The 23,510-nt window shown below is 36.9% G+C and overlaps 1 protein-coding gene across 11 annotated transcripts in view; it reads right to left on the bottom strand.

The window, feature by feature from the left end:
* The window catches only part of MEF2A (myocyte enhancer factor 2A), a 156,725-nt gene extending 133,850 nt beyond the window's left edge, over positions 1-22,875 (bottom strand). For 2 of the 11 annotated variants that reach the window (XM_073227100.1, XM_037000441.2), the window contains exon 1: positions 22,171-22,356. The gene's annotated coding sequence lies outside the window, so the exon portion shown is untranslated. Of the gene's footprint in view, positions 1-21,549; positions 21,858-22,170; positions 22,364-22,600 lie in introns of those variants that run through there. The other 9 variants (XM_037000450.2, XM_037000446.2, XM_037000443.2 and 6 more) reach the window with 8 other exon arrangements.
* Between the last annotated feature and the right edge of the window lie 635 nt (positions 22,876-23,510).

Raw genomic sequence — 23,510 nt, 5'->3', positions numbered from 1 at the left:
GGTATAGTCAATAAGAGAAAACATATGCTGGACCATAAAACAAGACATATTTATAAGAACTGAAATGATATAAAAAGTGTTTTCTGATCACAAAAGAATTAAAGAATAAAAAATATAAAGGAAAATTTTCCAAATATTTGGAAATCAATGCATTTCTAAATAACTCAAAGATCAAAGAAATCATGAAGAAAATTTAAAAATACATTGTTGAACTGAATGTAATAAAACACATTATCTAATTATATGGAGTAGAGCTAAGGATACTCGTAAATTTGCAGTTTTCAAGTGTTTATATTAGAAAAGAATGGAAGTCTAGTATTAGTATTCTAAATTAGCTTCCACTTTACAAAGGTAGAAATAAAACTTTAAAAGTAGAGGTAAGGAAATGATTAAAGCAGATATTGGTGAAAAAGATAAGTGACAAACAATAGATAAAATTTAATGAAAACAAAACCTGGTTCTTTGAAAAGATCCCTAGTTAGACTAGTCAAGAGGAGAGAAGACACAAATTACCAATATCAGAATTGAAAGAGAGGACATTGCTACAAGTATTTCAAATATTAAAGGCAGATTAAGGTAATTTTAAGTGCAGTTTTATGCCAATAAATTTGACAACTTAAATGAAATAGACAAAATTCCTTGGAACATGGATTATCAAAAATGACACAAAAATGTCTGAATAACCCTCCATCTAACAAAGAAATAGAATTCAAAATCAAAAAGCTTCCCACGAAGAAAACTCCAGACCTAGATGGCTTCCCTAGTAAATTATTCAAAAATCTAAAGAAGATATAACACCAATCTTACACAAACTTTTTAGTGAACAGAGGAAGAGGAAACACTTCCTCACATATTTAATAAGGCTCACATAACCCTGATATCAAAACAAGGCAGGAAGACCACAAGGAAAAAAAAAACACATACTAATATCACTTGTGTATATAGATGCAAATATCATTAATAAAATATTGCTAATCCAGCAATATATAAAAAGGAAAATATCCCCAATACAAGTGGGGATTGTCTCAGAAATGCAAGGTTGGTTTGGTATTAAAAAAACAATGTAATTCAATACATTAACATACTAAAAAAAGAAAAACCATTAATTTCAATAGATGTAAGAAAACATCTATTCATGATAAAAGTACCCATTCATGGGAGGAAGAGTGGGAGGGACCACTCAGCAAAGTAGGATTGACTGGAAACTTCCTCAACCCAAGGAAAGGCATCTACACAAACCTCAGCTAACATTATACTTACTATACTAATGGCAAAAGACTGATTTTTTTTCCCCTTTATTATTGGAAACAAAGCAAGACAGCCCACTTGCATCGTTTCTATTCACCATTTACTGTAGGTCCTAAAAAGTGCAGTAAAGAAGGAAAGAGAAAGAAAAGTTATCTAGTTAGTAAAGGAATAAAAGCCTCCATTATTGGCACATGACATGACAACACACTTAGGAAATCACAAAAAAATCTACAATAAAGTGACCGGAACTACAAAGTCAGTTTTGCAAGGGTGTAGGATACAAGTTCAATATTTTTTTAAGTCCTATTTCTATATTAGTAGTGACAAATGCAAAATTAGACTTTTAAAAAATACCACTCTCTTTAGCATCAAAAGTATGAAATATTTAAAAGATAATTTTAACAATGTATGTGCAAGACTATTATCCTGAATACTAGAAAACACTACTGACAAATAAGGAAGACCTAAAGAAATGGAAAGATGTATGTTCATAGATCCAAATGCCCAATCAATATTACTGTGATACTGATTCTCCCCACACTGATCTACAGATTCAACACAATTTCAATGAAAATCCCAGCAAGTATTCTTGTAAAAATTCATAAAGGTAATCCAAAATTTGCAAAAATAATCTTGAAAAGAAATGAAATTAGAAAATACTGTGTACTGCTGTTAAATAAAAATAAACATAAACCAATAGAACAGAACAGAGGATGCAGAAATAAATCCACACACTTTTTAAAATCATTTGATATTCAACAAAGGTGTCAAGATAATTCAATGGGAAAAGGAAAGCCTTATCAACAACTGGTACTAGAACAAATAGATGAATCTTCATCCTACCTCAAACACAAAAATTAATCCTATATGAATCACAGAATCACAGACCTACAGGTAAAAGCTAAACTACAAAACTTCCAAAAGTATATAAAAGACAAAAAAAAGTTCCACTGTCCCATATAAGACAAAGATTCATCAGGCCACAAAAAGCAAGCTGAACTGACAATTGAAAAAATTAAAACCTTCTCTTTGAAAGACACCATTAAGGAGATAAAAATCATGACACATATTGATAGAAAATATCAGTGAGAACAACAACAAAAATATCTACCCAAAATTAAATAAAGATCTCTTACAGTTTGTAATAAGAAGGCAAACCACCCAACTCTTGTGGGCAAAAGATCTGAACACATATTTCACCAAAGATACATGAGTACTGAATAAGTAAAATAAAAAATGTTTAATTAATCATTACTCATCAGAGAAATGCAAATTAAAACACATACATATATCCACTAAAATGGCTACACTTAAAAGGCTTACAACACAAAATGTTGATGAAGATAATGGAAAAACTGCAACTTTCATTGCTGGTGGGACTGTAAAATCATACAGCTACTTTGGAAAACAGTTTCTCATAAGGTAAAACAATACCATATAACCTAGATCCCATTTCTTGGTATCCACCCAAGAAAAATGAGAGTATATGTCTACACAAAGGCTTGTACTCAAATGTACATAGTGGCTTTATGCATAATCGCTCCAAACTGGAAACAACCAAAATGTCCAAGAAAGGTGAATGGAGAAACTGGTAGAAACACATAATGAAACACTAGACACAACAGTAAAAACAAACTACTGATAAACACAAACATGGCTGCATGGCAAAAATATTTTAGTGAGGGGGAAAAGCCAGACACTAAAGAATACATTATGTATGATCTATGATTCCATTTATGAATAAGTTTGTGAAATTTTGAGCCACCAAGAAAGAACACACAAAGATTCACAATTCATGTTATTAAAGCCAGTCCTTAACATTGGAAAGCTATGTATGCATAACCAAAAGACTTTTGATTTTACAAAGTTAAAGACCAAGAACAATCAGCATTATCTTTTGAGTCTTTGTGTCCTCATCTATAAATTAGTACAGTAGTAGTTGGTATACTTGATAAATTTAGTTGTGAAAATTAAATAAGCATATTACATGATAGCTCAATGCCTGGCATATTAGTTTGAGCCAAGTGCTAATTACTGGGGCTTTTTTTTTTAACTCATCATCATCAAAATCATTATAATTACTTCTGGAAGGGAACAATACATTCATAAAAAATAACCCAGAAAATGGGCAAATGGAACAGTTGGAGAATGCCACTGGAAGTAAAATAGTTAAGAACATTCCTATTAAAAAGTCATCACATTTAGAGTGCATATCAATAAGACCTTAATAAAAAAGATAAATAATTAAAAAAATTAAAATAAAAAAAGTCATCACTTTGTTCAAAATATCAGGGAGGCAAGGCAAACACTACTGCAAAAGCCAAATTAGAAGTTTTGAAGTATATCTGCAATCATTTAGTATCTGATACTACAACTGAAAAAAATTACTACTAAAACCTTAAAAGGATAAACTTAGCACATAAGTAGACACTACGTCACAAGAAACAATATCCTAATACGTGAGTAAAATTTCACAGAAGCAAGCATTTAAGGAAAAGGGTGATTTTTAAGAACACATGAAACTACAGACTGTCCCAATTACAAGAGGTATGAAAGAAAGATGACATAAACTTACTAGGTGTGAACAAAAAGAGCAAAGCAGGATGTAATATGGACAGATGGGAAGAACATAATTAGGCACTATCTTGAAAGTAGGAAAGCATTTGAATTTAAGACCAAAAAAAATGCAAAGATAAAAAGGCAAGACTAATTCTGCCTACTGGAATAACATACAAATTCAGCCTCTGTGCTAGGTAAGGTTAAAAAGCTGAGTTCTTATACAATCCCCACTAAAACACAACCTATTATGTTCTTAGCTAGTGGACAGAGTGCAGAAGCATTTGTGTCATAATGTGATAGTGTACCTGGGCCAAAAAATGCTCATTTTCCCCATGCCCGTCCACCTACAACTATATTCCCCAAACTACCCATGATGCCCAAAACATCTCTTCACATAGCTTGTTCTTTTTTAAAAAATGTAAAACACAAAATTATATATATTGAGATGTAGTTCACATACCATACAATTCTCCCATTTGAAGTATATACTTGAATTTTTTTTATATTCACAAGAATGTGCAACCATCACCACTAACTCCAGAACATTTTTACCATCCTTAAAAGAAACCTAGTACCCATTAGCAGTCTCTCCCTATTCCCTATCACCACCCCACACCCCAGCCCAGTCCTCAACAGTGGAGCATCTATTTCTTGTCTCTATAGATTTGCCTATTCTGGACACTTCATTTAACTTGAGCGATACAAATTATGGTCTTTTGTGTATGGATTAGTTCACTTAACAATGTTTTCAAGATCCACCCATGTGATAGCATGCATCCATACTTCATTCTGTTTTATTGTGAAGACATTCCTTTATATGAAAATACCATTTTATTTATTCATTTATCACTTGGACATTTGGGTTGTTTCCATTTTTTGTCTATTATGAACAATGCTGCTATGAACATGTACACAAGTTTTTGTGTGAAAGTTTATATTCATTTTTACCTGTTTATTATTATTATTTTTTTATTTAGATATCATTAATGTACGATTACTTGAACATTATGGTTACTAGACTCCCCCTATTATCAAGTCCCCCCCACATACCCCATTACAGTCACTGTCCAACTGCATAGTAAGATGCTATAGAATCATTACTTGTCTTCTTTGTATATACTGCTTTTCCCATGTACCCCCCCCCACTACATTATGTGTGCTAATTGTAATGCCCCTTTTCCCCCTTATCCCTCCCTTCCCACCTATTCTCCCCAGTCCCTTTCCCTTTGGTAACTGTTAGTTCATTCTTGGGTTCTGTGAGTCTGCTGCTATTTTGTTCCTTCAGTTTTTTCTTTGTTCTTATACACCTAATTTTACCTTCTGTTTTTATAATTAAAAATTTAGAGTGTGTACATATTCTTTCTACCTCACTTCATTATGATATCTAACAACTTATCCATAATGATACACTTATTTAATTACCAGAGTAATCAGGCATTTTATGTAAATTACTAGTACCTACTTTACTGTTCCAAATTACGACCCCCCAACCTACAATCAGCAACCATACTGACAATTTTCACATTAATATTTGCTATTAATATTTATTACAGGTTCTGATGATGCTGTCATTCTTCAAGTGGAGGATATGACTTCTCAAACATTGAAGTTTCCTCAACCCAACCTTAAGGACTGACACTCCCAGTATTCCTTCTCAGGCATACACTTACGAGAACCTATCACTTTTACAGTCCTCAACCACCCGAACTCCAATAATAAGCATATTTTGTCCACAAAAAAAAAAAGTTAAAAAAGGAGCACACTTTAAAATGTGCCACTATGTACTTAACATAATGGCCAAATATACATCACTTTGATTAAACAGTTTGATAAACTGGCAAAGTCTATCAGCCACATATCCATATGAATAAGGATGATGGCCAGAATGCAAAAAACTTTTGGTCACTGTATTCATGATATTCTACAGCTTCCTAAAATTTTGAACTGGAAGAGGGTTAGAAGTCTTTTTAGGACACAAGCGCTAAAGTTTATGGACATGAAGTGGAATCCAGGAGTAAAATCAAGACTACCAGTCTAATCCACATTAAAAATAGGGTTCTACCTATTTAAAACAAACAAGCAAACAAACGAAGAAAATCCATGGGAACAACTGGAAAAGAAGGAATCCAAACGTCCTTAACAGTATTTTGAAAGACAGGTACCATAAGCTGGGACTGCTCTTGCAAGTAATTTGATACTTATGAAGTGCTGGTTTGAACCTTAAAATAAAACAGAGAGAGGGTTTCAGATTCTCGTCAAAGCATCATCTTTGCCTGTATTCTGATATGCCTTCTTAAGGAAAAGAGAATTGGGAAGAGTTACAGCTAATGCTCTAAGAACTGTACACTATTACCTGTTATATCTATAACATAGCCTAGGATAGTTGTAACAATTACAAATCACTGTAATACTTTACATCTCTACTAAGTAGATCTATGGAGGTGCATGTGTCAAAATTTCATCTACTGTATCTCACAGAAGAAAAAAAGGTTGAGAACTATTGACCAAGATCAGCAGAGGTAGAACTGACACTCATCTTTTCAAAACCTTAGCTCAGTCCAAATCCTAGATTTGCACTTTTGTAAAGTATAAAATCTAGGGTCATTTGAAAGAGAGCAATTCAATAGATTAATTTACTATATGTTTACTGAGAATCTACATGAAAAGAAAGTAAAAAGATCTATAACACAAGCATAAAATGCAATTTGTATATGTCTGCTGCCTTTAATATGCAAAACATGATAACTATGGTAAGACAGGAACAACTACAGGACATCAAAAACAATTTCTAATAGGAAGAAATTATAATAAAGAATTCAAACAAGAATTCTAATAAAGAATTTCTTTATAAAGAGACAGCATTTGGTCTAGCCTGGGAAAGGATATCAAAAAGGGATATAGAAGAGGACAAAAGGATACTCTATCTCTATATCTTCTACTTGGAAGACATGTATTCCAACTAATTTCCTTCAATCAAATTAAAGAACGAGCCTAGCACAGTGCTTTTTTGAAAAGTGATGTTGAGCACTATTCTTTAAGAAACCAAGCATTATTAATAAGAAAGGACATACACATCATCTTCATTATCTTGTATGAGTGTATTAAAGAAGGCCTTGGTCACTTCCGAACTTAAAAACTTTCAGCAACTCTTCCTTACCTGAAGAGCAAGGTCTAAACTGCTCAATATTTGAGGTGCTCTACAATCTGGCCTCAAGCTTTCTTTTCTATTCTACCATCTTCTACTTCTGAGAAGCCCTCCAGTCTAACCAAATTGTTCAACACACACCTCTCCTTCTGTTTTAGCTCATTTGCTCAAACTGTTTTCTCTACATGGAATATCTTCTCCACATCTCTGACAATAATACTTGACATCCAGCTCAAATATCAATTCTTTCAAGAAGCATTCCTGATAAACCTGAGTGAGCTCTTTCTACCCTGAATCCCTATTCCATTATGTCTAAGATTTATACATCACTTGGTAGTTAATATAGCACAGTAATTAATGAATAGAGTTTATCTTTCCTAAGTCATTACCTCCAAGAAGCAAAGAGCTGTATCTTCTGTGTGTTTCTATTTCAGAATCAACAATACAGAAATAATAGTTAAAGCAGTGATGATAGGTAAGGAACAGAGTCCAAAAGAGGTGGCAAGGGAGCAGGGCCATGGACATTGTTTGGGGGCTACCATATTTGATGAGTTAAAAGAAAAAGAGAAGGTCAATTAAAAAGAAAACAAAGAGCCTGTCAAACTATTATTTAAGACTAGTGGAAATTATGAAAAAATAAAAGCTTATAAATGAGGTTCCAAAGACAGACAGGTAGGCATATGTACAGATTACCATTAAAACCATTAGAAACCAGGTGGAGAATTGGTTTTAACTCATATTATGAACTTGATTTAAACTTGATGTTTAAAGTCAATATGACTTTTAATTCTGGTTGATATTTTTACCAAAAAAAATGCATAATGACTAAACAAGTCAATTTGTACTCCAACAACATAAAACACTAACAAAAGACTTGTTAATTCTAGGGAAAGAAAGGTAATAAATACTTTAAGCAATTAAATTCCAGAATCAAGCATAAAGAAGTTCCATGCATAATTACAAATTCATGTTTAATTTCTCATGTTAAAAAGACACAGATAACATGCATTAAAGATAGAGAGTAATTAACTTTAGATACAATAAGCAGATTTAGTATCATCTTATTAAACACATGAACAAGTATACAGTCAAGGAGTAACACCACACATACCATTTATTGTAATCAAAGGACAATTGTCAAGATCATAAAATAAAACTGAGAAAAGCAAGTGAGAATAGAAAAAGAATGAAAAGAGGTATATGTAGTTCAATATTCAAAGAGGTTAGTATCTAGCAGATAAACTCCCAAGTTTAGAAGTTACTGTCTCTGAAAACTTGACATATTATACTGCTATCAGAGTAAATAAGTACCAGAGGAACCCCTGGCTAAATATGGGGTTATAATTCATTGATATTATAATAAAACCAAAGCATTCCCAGCATACAAAATAGAAACAAACCTTTAAATTAATAACCTGGCTTTACAAAAAAAGCACTTAAAACCCTTGTAATAACCCAGAACTTGTAAGAGTATTTAAATTTAATTCATTTATTTCTTCTACAAGGTACTTTCTGGAGTCTCTAGCTTACCAGTGGAAGCTGACTACCTCTGTCTTTTCCTAACTAAAAGCTTTGTAAGCACAGACAGCATATTCAGTAGATTCCCACTCCTCTTCCTGCAAAAGTAGAAATGTTAGCAAGGACAATGGTGGTAGCATATCTAAGTAACTCTAAAAATATTCCCAAGAAAGGAAAAGGAAATTCTACACAAAGCCATGCTTTCAGCACAGCCTGTAGACAAAGAATGTGGATAGCTGCAAAACAACTGTAAGTGAAAACAGAAAAATCACCAAATCCCAGTCAGGCTGTCTCTCCATTCCCATTCAGCCACAAGGCTTGGTAGCAAGGAGGCTAGCACAGGAGCCTAAAGGTAATTTTACAAGGACCACCAAAAATATTAAATCTACCCTAAATCTGAACATATTAGTAGAGTGTCTGGGCAGATAAGAACACAGACTATAGCAAAGAAAATTATAAGTTCTAGTCATTTAGAAGAACTACTAGCTGCCATGAAAAGGGGCACAGCTTTGAAACACATAACTTCTGGGGTAGAAAATGGGGAAAAGCAAGGGTAATATCCTTTGGCAATGGGATAGTAAAGGGAGAAAGAAAAAGGGGAAATTTTAAGATCATGCAAGACCAAAGAGAATCATAAAACTGGAAGTCTCACAACCCTTCTCCAACCATTTAAAACAAATAAAAACCACTGAAGTAACAGGACTGTTTGGTACTGACAGAGGAGGGCACCATTAAACTAGGAATACAGTAAAAAAAAAGAATCATAAAAATGAACAAAAGAAAAGTGAAATCCAGAAAACTATGAAACAAAAATGGGCAAAATACAAAGAGAAACTTAAAAAGATGGCAATTCAAAAAAAGAAATAGAAAAAAGTTAAAAATTATTACAGAAATGAAGAAAAATTGCAAGGTACCCAAAAGAGACCTGAGTCAAATGAAAATGAGCGATGACAGTCCACCACATATGTTATAAGCCACATCTATCCACATCTGATTTCAGGTAACTCTCTAACCACCACTTCACAATAAATCACAAGCCACAACCCTTACAACACACAGGTAAACAAATTTCCGGCCTTTTTCATAGTGAAGTGCCATGTTTACTACATATTTATATATTACTTAACCATTTAACATATCTAAAACCATGATGCTGTTTCAAGAGGTATCTTAATTTCCTATCCTTTCACTGACAAAGTTTTTGGATATTTTTTCCCCTAACTCCACTGATTCCACAAAGCCCACAGTTTTTATTGCACAACTTTGCATAGCACAGTGATTTTTAGGAGCACATATATCACGTTACAGCAGAACTGACTGCAGAGTGTACGTGTAGGTTAGCATACACAAATATATTTCTTAGCTCTGCTGAGAAGGCCAGAAACAATGAGAGCCCAAAAGGAACAAGCACACCTAGCACCTAGGTCTTGGTTTCTAAACGCCATCCTCCAATAAAAGGGGCTAGGGCTCCTTGGAAAAGAGGGTGACTTTAGGGTTGGGACAGGTAAAATACAAGATGAGCCCTGAGTTCTAAGAGTACCAGAAAGTATGGAAGTTCTCAAAAAAGCATGGGGACATGTCAAAGGACACAAGAGTCAACCAGAAGGAGTTTTCAGTGCCTAAAACTAGATAATCTGAGCAATAAAAACAATAATAATAGCATCAGATTATAACCTACAAAATAAATATCTTTGAGTCTATACTGATATAAATGACTGAATAAAGAAAGAAGAGATGAGATTAAAAAATTTCAATTGATAAATGAAAGGCAACAGAAAAACTACAAAGTCACATTAGGTAAATATTACACTAAACAAGTATCCCCCACTTTTTGAAAGCTCACATTACGCCACTTCACTTTTATGAAAGACCTACATTAGAACATATTTTCACTAACCAAAATAAATCCAAACAGGATTTTCTTTTTTACAAGAAAAGGCAAGCATAACGTTGTTTTGCAATGAGCCATTACCAAGACAGCACATACCCAAACAGCAAGAGTGGCACCACCAAAACTCCTTCCCTGGCAACTACACACAGCTTCTCAGAATTAGGCAGCAGGAGCTTTGAACTATGTGAGCATCTGTGTTTTATCTCAATTTATTTTGGGCATCTGTTAGCAAGATGCATCCTAAGGTTTCAGAAAAGCCTAAGATAAGTTATTTAGGGGGTCTCAAAACACTCATAACTTTTCCATATAAATGAATGGCAACTGCCTCTTTGCTTTATGACACTTCATCTTATAAAAGGTTTTGTTTTAAATATTTCATTATAAAAGTAGATTCTACTTTCAGAAACTGAGAAAAACCTGTAATTGTTGCAGATAAGTTTCACTGATGGATGCTAAAATGAATGAAAATATAAGGAAAAAAGGAAATCAGCAGTCTTAAATTATCTCCTCCAAGATATTTATCATTTTCAAAGAGAACAACTGACTTTACAATGGAGAAACCAGCAGAGGCCACCTTAAGTGGCCTCAATATTGCCATCACCAATGAGATCCTGACATCATGTGCCCCAGATATAAAATGCACCTCCTAATATGATATCATTACTTTGGTGATATTGCCAAAAATGTAAGACCTCAAATTATTCATAAGAAAGCATCAGAGAAACTCAAACTGAAAGAGATTCTACAAAATAACGGCCAGTACTCCTTAAAAGTATCCAGGTCATTAAGACAACAGATAAATGTTGCAATATGATTATTTGTTGAAACATAAACTGCAGAAGGTATGCATAGTTCTGTATCATTTATAAAGTTGTAAAACATGAAAGATACTATATATTATTTAGTAATGTATATGGATATATAGTTTTTAAAAAAAGAATGAATGAAAAGGATAAATCTTTAAGATAATGATTACCTCTGAAGAAGGTAAAAGGGAAGTGGTACTGAGAGAGAACCACTACATTCACCTTGCTAGATTGCTAGACAGCACTCATTACCTATTCACTTTAATTTTTGTATGCCTGTTATGTTTCATAATTTTTAGCCATTACTGAAAAGCACTGACATTTTTAGCTATCCAGGGCTATTAAATAGTCTCTCACCTTGTTGGGAAAAAAGGCTTTTAATATTGTGACAGTTGATTGCTTGTTTCTTTGTTTAACTTAGACAATCTTATGAGAGCACTGGATTTTAAATTTTCCAAGACTAAACACTGAAAACCTTGAGATCATCTAAAACAGGGTCCTCTCTCTTAGGGCACACATGTCTGTAGGTTTTTTTCATAAATAAATCCTGTCAATTACCTGGCCATTTCACTTTCATTCCTCTTCAAACCCTATTCCATAGCTAAATCCTTAGGCCTTTATCACTGCCAGGAACTGTTCCACTTCAGATATTAAACGTATCCCACTCTCTCACTATACCACTTTATCCTTCCAGGCACTCTCACAAGTAAACTCATTAACTTCTCTAAGCCTTGCTCTTCCTCCTTCGCTTCCCATTTCCAGTAAACTGCCCATTCATTCCCTCACTTGCCCAAGCCATAAACCTAATCATCACCCTTAGCTCTTCTTTCTCTTTACCTTCCACATGCCTCCATCACTGAGCCCTTAAAGTCCATGTCCTATATATCTCTCAGATCCACTTATTTCTTTAGTCCTCATCCCACTACCATAGTCTAGGCCACTTTACTGCTTTTAAATAGCCTGTTGTAATACCCAACTAAATTATTCTCCTGCCTGAGAATTTTAACCCTCCCCAAACAGTTCTCCACATTGAAATCAATATTAGCTTTTTTCTTAATTTCCACTCAGTTTTAAGATAGAATTTTCCACAGATAAGTACAAATTCCTTAACACAGCTTAAGGACTCTTCATAATCTGACCCTTACTTCTTCAACCTCATCTTTCAGTTTTCCTATGGTACCTGCCCTCTCTTGCACTGCCTGATCCATCCATACTATACTCTGAGTTTCTCCAAGCAATCCAAGCTCTCTAGTGTATCTTTTGTCCTTAACACAGGTCTGGTAAACTCTACGCACCTCTTTACAAGGGTAAGCCCTATTCACTCTTCAGGCCTCAACTAAACTGAAGGTGTCACTTCCTCTTGATAAATTTTCCTGACCTCTCTGAAACTGGGTTACTCACGCTTCTGTGTGGTACTACAGCACTATGCACTATCACATCAAGCACACAGCAAAGTGGATTATGAACACATGTATGTCTATAATGCCATCTGACTGTAAAAGCCGAGCCCATCCACTGGTATTCCTCTAACCTAGCCCAGTGGACTGAATGAAGAAGGTAACGAAGACCAAACTTACCTAGATTGCCAAAGTAACACAATGCTTATAAAGAATAAGAACGTCATAACTCCTGGCTAAAGAGCACAATATTCTTTCCACTATACTTTGTGGTACTTTTTTGCTTTCATAAACAATTCAATGTTAATTAGGTATAAAGCAAGTAATGTTAAGGTTTAAAAATACCTAGATATCATCTCATTTTATAATTAAAGTGATGCCCAGAAAATGTATTACTTGCTGGAGAACAAACACTGTAAACACCACTGCCAAGATTAGGTATTTTGATGTTCCTTAATTACATACTTTAATCTTAGAGATTAAGTTTTATAATTTTTTTAACTAAAAAATAAAGTTAAAATTTTTCACTTCTTCAAGAATAACAAAGTTATTGAAAACAAGATAAGTGCATCACCAATTCACTTACAAGTTTCCACAAACTACCTCAAATGTAATAACAAACATAAGAATACTTAATTATGGTGTAAGAATAAAAAAATAGTATTGAGTCATTATTATAATTACATATTATATTATAAACAACTATGGGTATCAATCATATTCAAGGCATTATGGAACATATTCACTGAATATACAAAGAAAAACAGGATTCCGATTCCCAAGAAGCTTAAAATATGTTTTGGAAAAAAAGACCCAACCATTGACATAATTAAATAGAAAAATCGGGTGAAAGTAGTCATTTAAATTGCTAACACTTTCAAAAAAGACTTTCTTCTAAGGAGTTCCAGGAACTTAAAAAGAGAAATTACAATCTACTGCCTGAGAAATCAACATAAACTCAAAATTTCTTAGCTTGGCCAGCTGAAAGGGCTCTAAAACAAAGAAACTCCATTATCAAAGAGCATACCCATTGCCCAGTTGTTGGTTTCTAAATATGCTTACTCAATAAAAGAAACCAGGACTCCATGAAGAAATGGCTGATTCTAGGACAGCAGCAGGAAAAGCAGATGAGCCTGGAATATCTTGTTGTCCTAAAAGTAAGGAAGTGCTCCAAAAATGACAGGAACATGTCAAAACAGTCAATGAATTAAGTTGAAGGAGCTCCCACTGACCAAATCTGAGTTAATTTGGAACATCACAACAAATACTGACAGTATAACCTGCTTAATAAAAAAGAATCTACGGATTTATATTGATAGTAAATAAGCAAAAGAGAAGGAAAAGTTCTTTACAATAAAATACTATGCCAATTAATAAATGTAGAAGGAATAATAGAAAAGTACCAGTCTGTAATAGTAACTGTAATAAATAACTCTTTCAGGCAAGAATCACCAATGAATGCTAAAACCATTATGAGAATATTTTAGAGAGAACAAAAGATTTACATAGTCTCAAAGTGCCTCCCAACATATTATTCAACAAGAGGACAATGATAACTTTTATATGGAGAAAACTAGCACGCAGACCTTAACTAAGTGACCCAAGTAACATATTGCCTCTTGAATTGATACACTGAGGATACCATCGTTTATGTGGTATTCCTGCCAAAAATGCATAATCTGAATGTAACAAAGTAATACGACAAATCCAAACTGATAGGCATCTACAAAAGGCCTGTACTCTTCAAAATTATTCACGTCAGGAAAAAGAAAAAAGGTCAGAAGACTGTTTCAGATTAAAGGAGATGAGGTATGATAGCTACAAGGTAATGGATACTATTCAATTAGCAAAAATGCTATTAAAAGAATATTATTGGCATAAGAGATGAGATTTCAACATGAACTGTTTAGTTATACTATCAATACTAAATTTATTAAATCCATCTTACTATGATATAATTTGTTCTTAGGAGGTATCAGCTGAAGCATTTAGGGGTAAAGGATCACCATGTGTGCGACTTGCTCTCAAATGATTCAATAAAAAAATAATAATAAAAGTAATACAATAATAAAAGTAAGTACAATAATATAAGTACAATAAAAAGAAAAGGAAGAAGACAAAGAAAAGAGGAAGAAGATTCTACAAAAGGATTCCTTCTATTACATCACATATTACATTCAACATTGTATGTTTAAAATGTGGTTTCCTTGTTAGCAAAACACACATGCATTAATACAGCATTTCCACGTATTCCTTGGATGCACCTGTGATTTTTTGCTTCAGATGATATGGCTCTGACTTTAACTGAACAAATTCCCACCTTTAGCATACCCCAGATGTAATCAAGGAGCTTCAAACTGTAAATAAAATAAAATAGTAACCTGTTTTCAGACTTTGGGGTACTCTGCAAATACAAATAATGATAAAGCAGATGTGCCAAAATGGTAACAACTGGTAAGTCTAAGTAACAAGTATATGAGGTCTTTGTGCTATTTCTGTAACTTTCTCGTATTTTTTTCCAAAACAAAAGTTAAAAAACACACAAACTTCTGCCAAAAATAAAACCTTACTTTGGGGAAACGGAGCCATTTCTGAAAAACAAAATCTTAACTCCATATTATTCTCTCCCTTTCCCTCATAATGTATGTCAAATTAGTTAAACATCATTTAAAAAAAAGTTTTTAAATATCAAAATAAACATTTTGATAAAGTCCCCAACCTGCAAATGGGGTGTTCCAAAAGCAGCTTTGTAAATGAGCTGTTTAGAACATGGAATGATTTTCACTATTACAAATAGTGGTTAGGTTCCTAACCATAAAAGCTCTTCAATAAATTTTCCTTAGCAATACAGTTGAATTAGTACTGTATTTCATGTTATATTAATTAATACTATGTTAAATTGCAAAGTTCCCTCTCCCAAGCCTTTCTGAAATGAGAAACAGCTGGATGAAATGAAGGGATAGAATGGAGGGGATGCCGGTTAGTAAGGAGAAACTAGTACCTAGTTATAATTTCTGATCATTTTTATAGGGATATGCATTTCAAACTGAAAATACAGCCCTCAGACAAGATAGCTACTCACTGCCCAGCAAGAAGGCAAAATGCAATCTCAGAAAATGCCTCTTATGCTCAACAGCTCTGGGATTTCTGCCCTGACCCAGAATGCTGGACATTATGTTAATAAGTATAGAAAAATGCATTAGGTAGGACTTTATAGTCTGGAAAGTACCTTTATAATTTTTAAAGTCTGAATTGGGAAAACTGATTTGTGGTTGGTCATTTTAGTTAATTAGGACAACTTCCACTCAATTCTGTATTTACTGAGCATTCACTTTGTACCATGATTTACTGGTGGGTACGGAGCATACAAAAAAGCGCAGGATATTCTTTGACACAGGAACTCGACCTAGCAGAAGAGAATGATATTAATTACAATACCCTATTCTAAAATGGGTTTTACTCTACAAATAGCTTGTATATCAAGAGCAAGGGAGAAAAATCTTTCTCTAGAGAAATTAAAATTGGTATCACGTAATATTTCAGCTACAGCTTAAAGAATAAATAATTCAATAGGTATATGAGCAAAGGAGCATTCTAATTCTGGCAAAAAACATAAACAAAGATACAGAAGTATTCATTCCAATATTTAGTGTTTTCCGAGTGCCAGACAGTATACTAAAGCCTAGGGATACAGCTACTAACAAGACACAAGGCCTCTGCCTACATGGAGTTTACATTCAGCTAATGGAGAAAGACCATAAATAAGCAATAAATAAGCAAACAAGATATGTACAAATTATATTAAGTGTCTTGAAGGAAATAAGTAAGATGCGTGAGAGAACTGAGTGCCATATAAAACAGGATGGTCTCAACGAGGAAGTGAGAAATAGACCAAGTTCCAAAGGGTTTGCCAACTTTAAAAGAGTGTCTCAAGCCAGTAGTACAAAACATGCAAAAGACCCTAAGATAGACAAGGACATAGAGAGTGTGGCTAGCATCCAATGAATGAAGGGATGAATGATGAGAAGGAGGGAGATCGTTCAGAGCCATTCAAGCCATGGAAAGGAGTACAGACTTCATTTCAAGAAGAATATAAGTCACTGAAAGATTTTAAGCAGAGGTATGACATGATTTAGGCCCTTAAAATGATCCCTAGGGCTGTGTGAAGAAAGAATTTGCTAGAAGCAAGAAAACAAGATGCATAGTTAAGAGGCTACTGCAGTAATTCATGCAAGACATAACGATGCCTTGAAATAGAGGTGGCAGTAAAGATTGTGTGGTGGATTGGCTCAAGATAAAATCTGAAGATACAAAAGAATGCATTAATGGATTGGATTTGAGAGAAAAGAACCCAAAATGGTATCAAGTTTTTGGCTTGAGTACTGCCATTTACTGAAATACAGAAGGCCAGCAAGGTTCAAGGGGAGGAAGAAGGAATAAGATTGGGGGAGAGGAATAAATAGTTGTATTTTAGTCATATGGCTAATATTATGTTTGTGACTCCAACTAGGATTCCAAGTGAATATCAAGCTCAGGAAAATTCTGGGTTAGAAAAATAAAAGTGGGAGTCATCAAAATGTAAATACATGTCATGGCCTTTTCAGGGAACACCAAACAGATGGTCTTAACTGTGTCACAGAAACCTAAGGGTAGCTTCTGACAATGGGCCTGGAAAGAGAGGAACAGAATCATACTATGAAGTGAACCATGACTAGTAATGGCAACAACACTAGTAGTAATGATAGTAAGAGTAGGGGAAAAATTATTGCATATTAGGTTCCAAGCACTGTGTAAAAGCTCTATAATACACATCTCATATAATTTTCTCAACTCTACGAAGTAAAGTTATAATCATTATTTTACACACTGAGCCTCAAGAAGACTGAAAACTTGCCAAAGAACACAAAGTACTAGAGTGGATATTCTAAGTTAGGCAGTCTGATTTTAAAGGTCAATCACTTATCCCTTAAATTACTTCCTCTACTGATTTTGTATGCCTTCAAACTTTTTCTGAAAAAAAGAATGACCTTAGGATTTGAATTTTAGAAATATAATTCCAGTCTCTATTGTAAAAGAATTGCTAGGGGTGGTGCTAGGAGGTTAAGACAGGCAAACACAGAATTAGTCCTTTCAAGCACAGCCTGTTTTAATAAGCCAATAGTTACAAGTTACCTTACCAGGTAAGTGAAGAGTATCCCTTTGCTGCAAGGGTCACAAATCATTCCTCAAACTAATCCAACTCAACCTGCATAAGCATGTTGCTGGTAACAAAAATAACCTGGTAAAAAGGTCCAGCCCATGTAGTATAAATTTACCACTCATTAACAAAATATTTCTCAGAACATGAAACTTTATTGTTGGTTGAATTTTTTTTAAGTTGACAGATTAAAGTTTACATTTCTGTATAAGGAAGAAAATAAAATTAGTATTGATTCAAGACAACCACAAAAAGATGTACCTTGGTTGATATTTATCAGAAGTCTGATCAACTAGAGTCTCTTTTTCACCCAGGTTAACAGATCCTCTGGTTTTCATGATCATCAATTATTAAACTGATGAAGAAATAAATTACCTGTTGTCATACCAATGTTCAAATATTTGGTATTCCACTTTACATACCAGCTAATCCTTTTTCAATTTATATGCCTGGGATTTCATCTTGAATGATTACTAAGACTACTCAATATTAGATAAAATATTAAGTTCAGTAACTATCAAACTCAGTAAATACAAATAATTAAAATCAGTAAATAACAAAGATCTCTGTAAGAAATATAGTATTTATTAAATATGTGCCAACACATATCCCCTGCTATGCATGAGAAATTAATGAGTTTATACTCTTTATTATAATAATTTGGACACAGAGTCTATTTAAGTAAAGAGTACCAGATATAAAGAGTTCCACTTAAAAAAAGTATAGATTACCTAACAAAGAAAAGCTACTTTAAAATATACTTATTTCAGGTAGGATATAAAAATATTTTTCTAATTTCAATTTTTCAAATTACCATACTTGCAAACACTTCCACAGACAATTCCTGAATGATGCGTTTCTCAAAGCAGAGAATATTTAATTTTTTTTTTTTTTAACTATTTGGGTACATTTTGGAGGTAGCATCAAATAATGATTACAAGTCAAAAATCTAATATATAAGAGCCAACTAAACATTTTATGTATAATCTGAAAATGAAGTTAAGATTCTGGAACATTTTATTCCAAACAAATATATGAGCATTCTCCTTCATTTATACATTATACAAAGTTCTTTTGGTCACAGACACTAAGTGTACAGGTACTGGGTAGAGTACCTATGTAATCCTCATAGGAAGGAAGGGATGTATAGAGGAAGGGATGAAGGGAGATCAAACAGTACACATTTTTATATATTAAGCTTCAAGCTGTGTGCTAGGGACTTTCACATACATTATCTCATTTAATCCTACAATTTCTTGGGGCTGATAGTGTAATTGCTTCCCATTTTGCAGAAGATGCCTAGCTTTTCCAGTGGTGGAGCTGGGATCTGAACCATGATCCGCCGGCAAAGTCAAGCAGCCTTCCTTTATGAGGAATTGCAAAGCAGCAGGACATGTGGAAGAGTTCTTTAGCTGGAAGAAAGATTCTGACTGGAAGACTGATTTGATTTTCCATATTTACACTTCTTTTATTACCTAAACATTGAGAGGGCACCCACTTCTCAATTTACTAAGAATGTTCAGATTTTTCCTAACTAGAAAAAAAGCAATGGTTACCATTTCAATTCACACTACAGTGTTTTAATCATCCCATCACTGATAAAAGAAAGACTTTTGAAATATCAGACAGACTTTGAAATATTCATATGTACCTTGACTTTATCTTCCAAAACAAAAATAAGTATTTGGTCTCATTACATTCTCAGAAAGAATATCTGAAATTAGAAATGTCCACAGAAAACCTAGGACCGTCATCATTATATGTTACACTAAATTCCTCCTGCCAGACTAAAGGCAGCAAAGGGAGGAAAAAAAGGCGGCTTTCCAAAACCTGACTGACAAGCATGCTATTTCCTCATAACAAAGTTGCTGACAGCTTCCTTCTCCTAAATCAGAACACAAATGTACAAAAAATATTAAATCGAAATATTTCAAACTTCAAAATCATGTTTTAATAAATATTTCCATATTTACTTAACCACTCTCAGAATTCACTTTAGTATTTCTTTCGGTAACCAAACAATTAGAATGATGTTGCTATTGCCCGAATATTGATAAAAATAGTATTAACCTGCACTGCATTCCAAATAGGAAAGACAAAGCTGTAATGCAATGGCTTTGAAAAATAAAACATCACCATTTGAAACAACTCAACATCTTTCAGAATATTTCTAACTGCATTTACAAAAAACAGTATTTGTCACACATACCCACTAAGCAAACATAAAAACCCCAACAATTTGGAGATTATTCTCAAACCATAATTCAATATGGTGACAATACAATTATTATATCTGAGCCCCAAGGAGCTATTTTCCCTCCACTGAACACCCCCAACCCCTCACCTCAACAATGTAGTTAAAAAACAATTTTTGCCAGAAAGCAATTAAGGAATTAAATATGTTATCACCTCTGTTCCAGTATAAATAAAAGCATAGTTTTATATTTAACAATAGTGTGAATTAACTGAAATAGATAAGCAAATATTTGTGTTTAAAGAGGTCACTATTATTTGCAATCATTGCTGCTTTAGTAAATAAGTTTCTACTGGAAGCACTCTTCCAACTGAATTTTTAATTTAAAGACTGAGTCTATTAAAAAGCTAGTTTTAGCTCTTCAAAGTATTTACATTATTACACCACCATTAGCACAACTTTTTAAAACTGCTCATTGAGAATTAAAATTCCAAAATCAATTAGTGCACCACACAAAACGAACCTTAATAACACGTTTATTATGTTTGATATAGTCTAAAACTGGCATCCACTTTAGTGAAAGCCCTTTTGCCTTTTTTCCTACAACAAAAGTTGCCAACAAAAGAAATAAAAATAAAGACGGTGACCTCCCAAAATACACCAAAAAAGGCCCAAACTAAAAAAAAAAAAATGTACATACAAAAGCCATAATAGCACAATATAGTTATTTTAACCTCACTTCCTAAATCCATACTAAAATAAATGCCATTGCTGTGTTTTCAAAAAAATTTTTGAAGCTTGTTTTGTTTACCTTTTCCAGACTGTTCAAGTACTGCCAAGGTAACAGATTTTAAAACTGACAACTGGAGTCCTTGGCAGTTGCCAAAACAACAGCTGGATTCTTAAAGGGAAAGTACTCCTGTGTAATGTACACCTAATTACAGCTTTAGAGAACTGTCTCTTCGTATAGGAATAGATGATACAACCCATGCGGGAAACATGCTGCGCTAAAAACCTGAAAATTTTTAGATATTTGTTTAAATATATATATAGTAAACATACCACAGCAGGGCTTCCTAACAGCACATTTACTGGAATCTCAACTTCATTGTAAACTAAAATGCAGGTTAACACGATGTTGCTATTCTTCAATATACACACGGTTCCCTATTGGACCATGACGAAGGCTCGTTTCCTATCTCAGCAATCACACTTCAGGTAGGAAGAACATTTTTATAGTTATACTTTCACAGGGGGGTAAAAAATTGCTTTTCTGATTCAAAACGGCTCACTTTTTCCAAACTTGTTTGCACACTCTCTCCTACTAATTTAATCGTCACTGTTCAAAGACCGATGACATCGAACTAAAAGGTAAAGTTTCTATCTCACAAATCTTCCCTGCGAGCCGGGATCTACTGGCAGGCAGCGGGTAGCGAGCGGTTTCCTCTCTACACCCTCCTGCCCCGCGACGTCCCCTTGCACCGCCGGCCGGCCGCAGCCCGCAGGTGCCCGCGGCCCAGGCCACCTCCCGGGCTGGCCCCAAACCCACGCGGCCCCCGACACGCACACGCACACACGGAGAGCTTGGACCTACGTGTTCCGCCCGGTTACACCAACCGTCTCCAAACCAGAAGTGGGGGGAACTTCTTTCCAAAAAACAGCACGCCCCCCGCACTAGCGGTCAATCCCTTCAAGGAAACCGTGGCTTCGGAGGGCGAGGAGGAGAAAAGGGCTCTCGGGCGTTTCGCCCTGGAGAGGCTCCGGGCCCCGGGGAACTCCTTCAACTTTCAAGAAGGCGATGTCCCCCACCGACCCCAGCCCCAGACGCGGCGTGCGCACAGGGAGGCTCCTAGCACCGAGCCAGCGAAGCCGAGCCTCCCTCCGTCGCGCTGCGGCGCCCCGTCAGACCCGGGCCCGCCCTCGGGACACCCCGCCCCCACCTCCGCGGGCGCCTCGCCCCTCGGCGCCGACCCCGACGCGACACCCCTCGGCGCCCGCCGCGCCCCACCCGTCCCGCCGCCGCGCGCCCGCGCACCCGGCCCCCTGCCAGCCGGACGCCGCCCAGTCCAGGCGTCTCCGGAACCCCGCGGGCACCCCTCCTCGGCCGTGCCCCCCGCCCCAGCGCCCCTCAGCCCCTACTCGGCCCCTCGCCGAGACACCGCCCCACTGTCACCGCCAGCCCCGCGGATGGAACCCCGCCGGCCGCGACCCTCACCGTGGTCTCCGGCGCAGCTGGCGGGCGCACACTCGCTGCAGCCCGGGCCCGCCACCAGCGCTCCGCGCCGCCCGGAGCCGCCTCCTTCAGCCCGGGACTCGCCGGGACATCCGCGCACGGATCCCCACACCGGGGCTATTTTTAGGAGACAGGCCCCGGCCAGACCGGAACTCGTTCCTGTCGGCGCGCGTGCGCACTTCGTCGACGGCCCTCAGTGTCCCTCCGCCATCCTCGCCTCTCCCTCCCTTCCCTTGGTTCCCTCTCTCTTCTCTCCCATAAGGTTTCTTTCCAGAGCTGATGTATTATCTTGGCGGGGGGGGGGGGGGGTATTCGAGGTGGCGGTGGAGGGGGGGGGGGTCCTAGAGTACTTGGAATGCGAAAGACAAGAGTGCGAGCAAAGAGACTCACGCTGTTTGGAAGCGAGACCTACCCCACAAGGACGTAAGGGGCGGACTATGTTTTTCCGGGTGGGTGAGGAGAAGATCACCCGGCACAGGAAGGAGATGACGGCGGTTTGGCGCCGGGGCCACCGGCTGGAGCACGCTTCCCTCTGAAGACCCTGTTCTCCTGGAAGGGATACTAGTCACTTGATGAGGGACTGGGCGCCTCCCAGGGTGGGGCGGCCCGCAACGTCGCGCCCTACAGCGCCCACCGCGCCCGCCGCCCCCGCCGCTGCCTCACTGACCATCCCGCGGAGCCGACAGCGGCTGCAGTGACGCGGCGCGTGGCAAATCGCCGCGCGTGGCCGCCGGCTCCAGCCAACCCCGGGCGCTGAGGGCGGGGCGGGGCGGGGCGGGGCTCCCGGGGGCGGGGCCGGGGCCCGAGGTCAGCAGTCGCTCCAGTCCGGTGCCAGGCGGCGTCCTTCGGGACGTCCCAGACACCCGGTGCCGGGCTCCTGGGGCCGCGGCCTGGCCCCCGCCGTCGGGGCACGCCTGGTCGCCCAGACCTCGGCTGGCCCGCACCCTCGTCCGCACTGTGGTTAGGGACGTACCTGCGCTCGCGCCGGGACGGCAGCCGGGTCGCCCTCACAGGCCAAGCCCAGTGGACCCCGGCCCCTGCGCGCAGCGGCCGTTCGAACCCGGGCCTGAAGAGAGGGTAGGGCGACCCCTTTCAGGCTGGCCAGCCAAGCTCCCCACGACCCAGGACAGCGCAATCTCTTGATCTTTGCTGCTAGTAATAGCTAATTACTAATAGCCATAGCTAGTATGCCTTGAGCGCTGAACGAAGTGCTGAACATTTTGCATATGCTAGATTTATGATTTCCTTACAACATCCCTAAGATGTAAATTCGGTTTCTATTCCCATTTTACAGAATAGGAAAGGGAAGCTGAGCTCTAGAG

The sequence above is a fragment of the Manis javanica genome, chromosome 18, assembly GCF_040802235.1.
Source record: "Manis javanica isolate MJ-LG chromosome 18, MJ_LKY, whole genome shotgun sequence".
NCBI lineage: Eukaryota > Metazoa > Chordata > Mammalia > Pholidota > Manidae > Manis > Manis javanica.
Note: the sequence above shows the minus strand (reverse complement) of the source record. Positions and strands in the feature narration are given on the sequence as shown.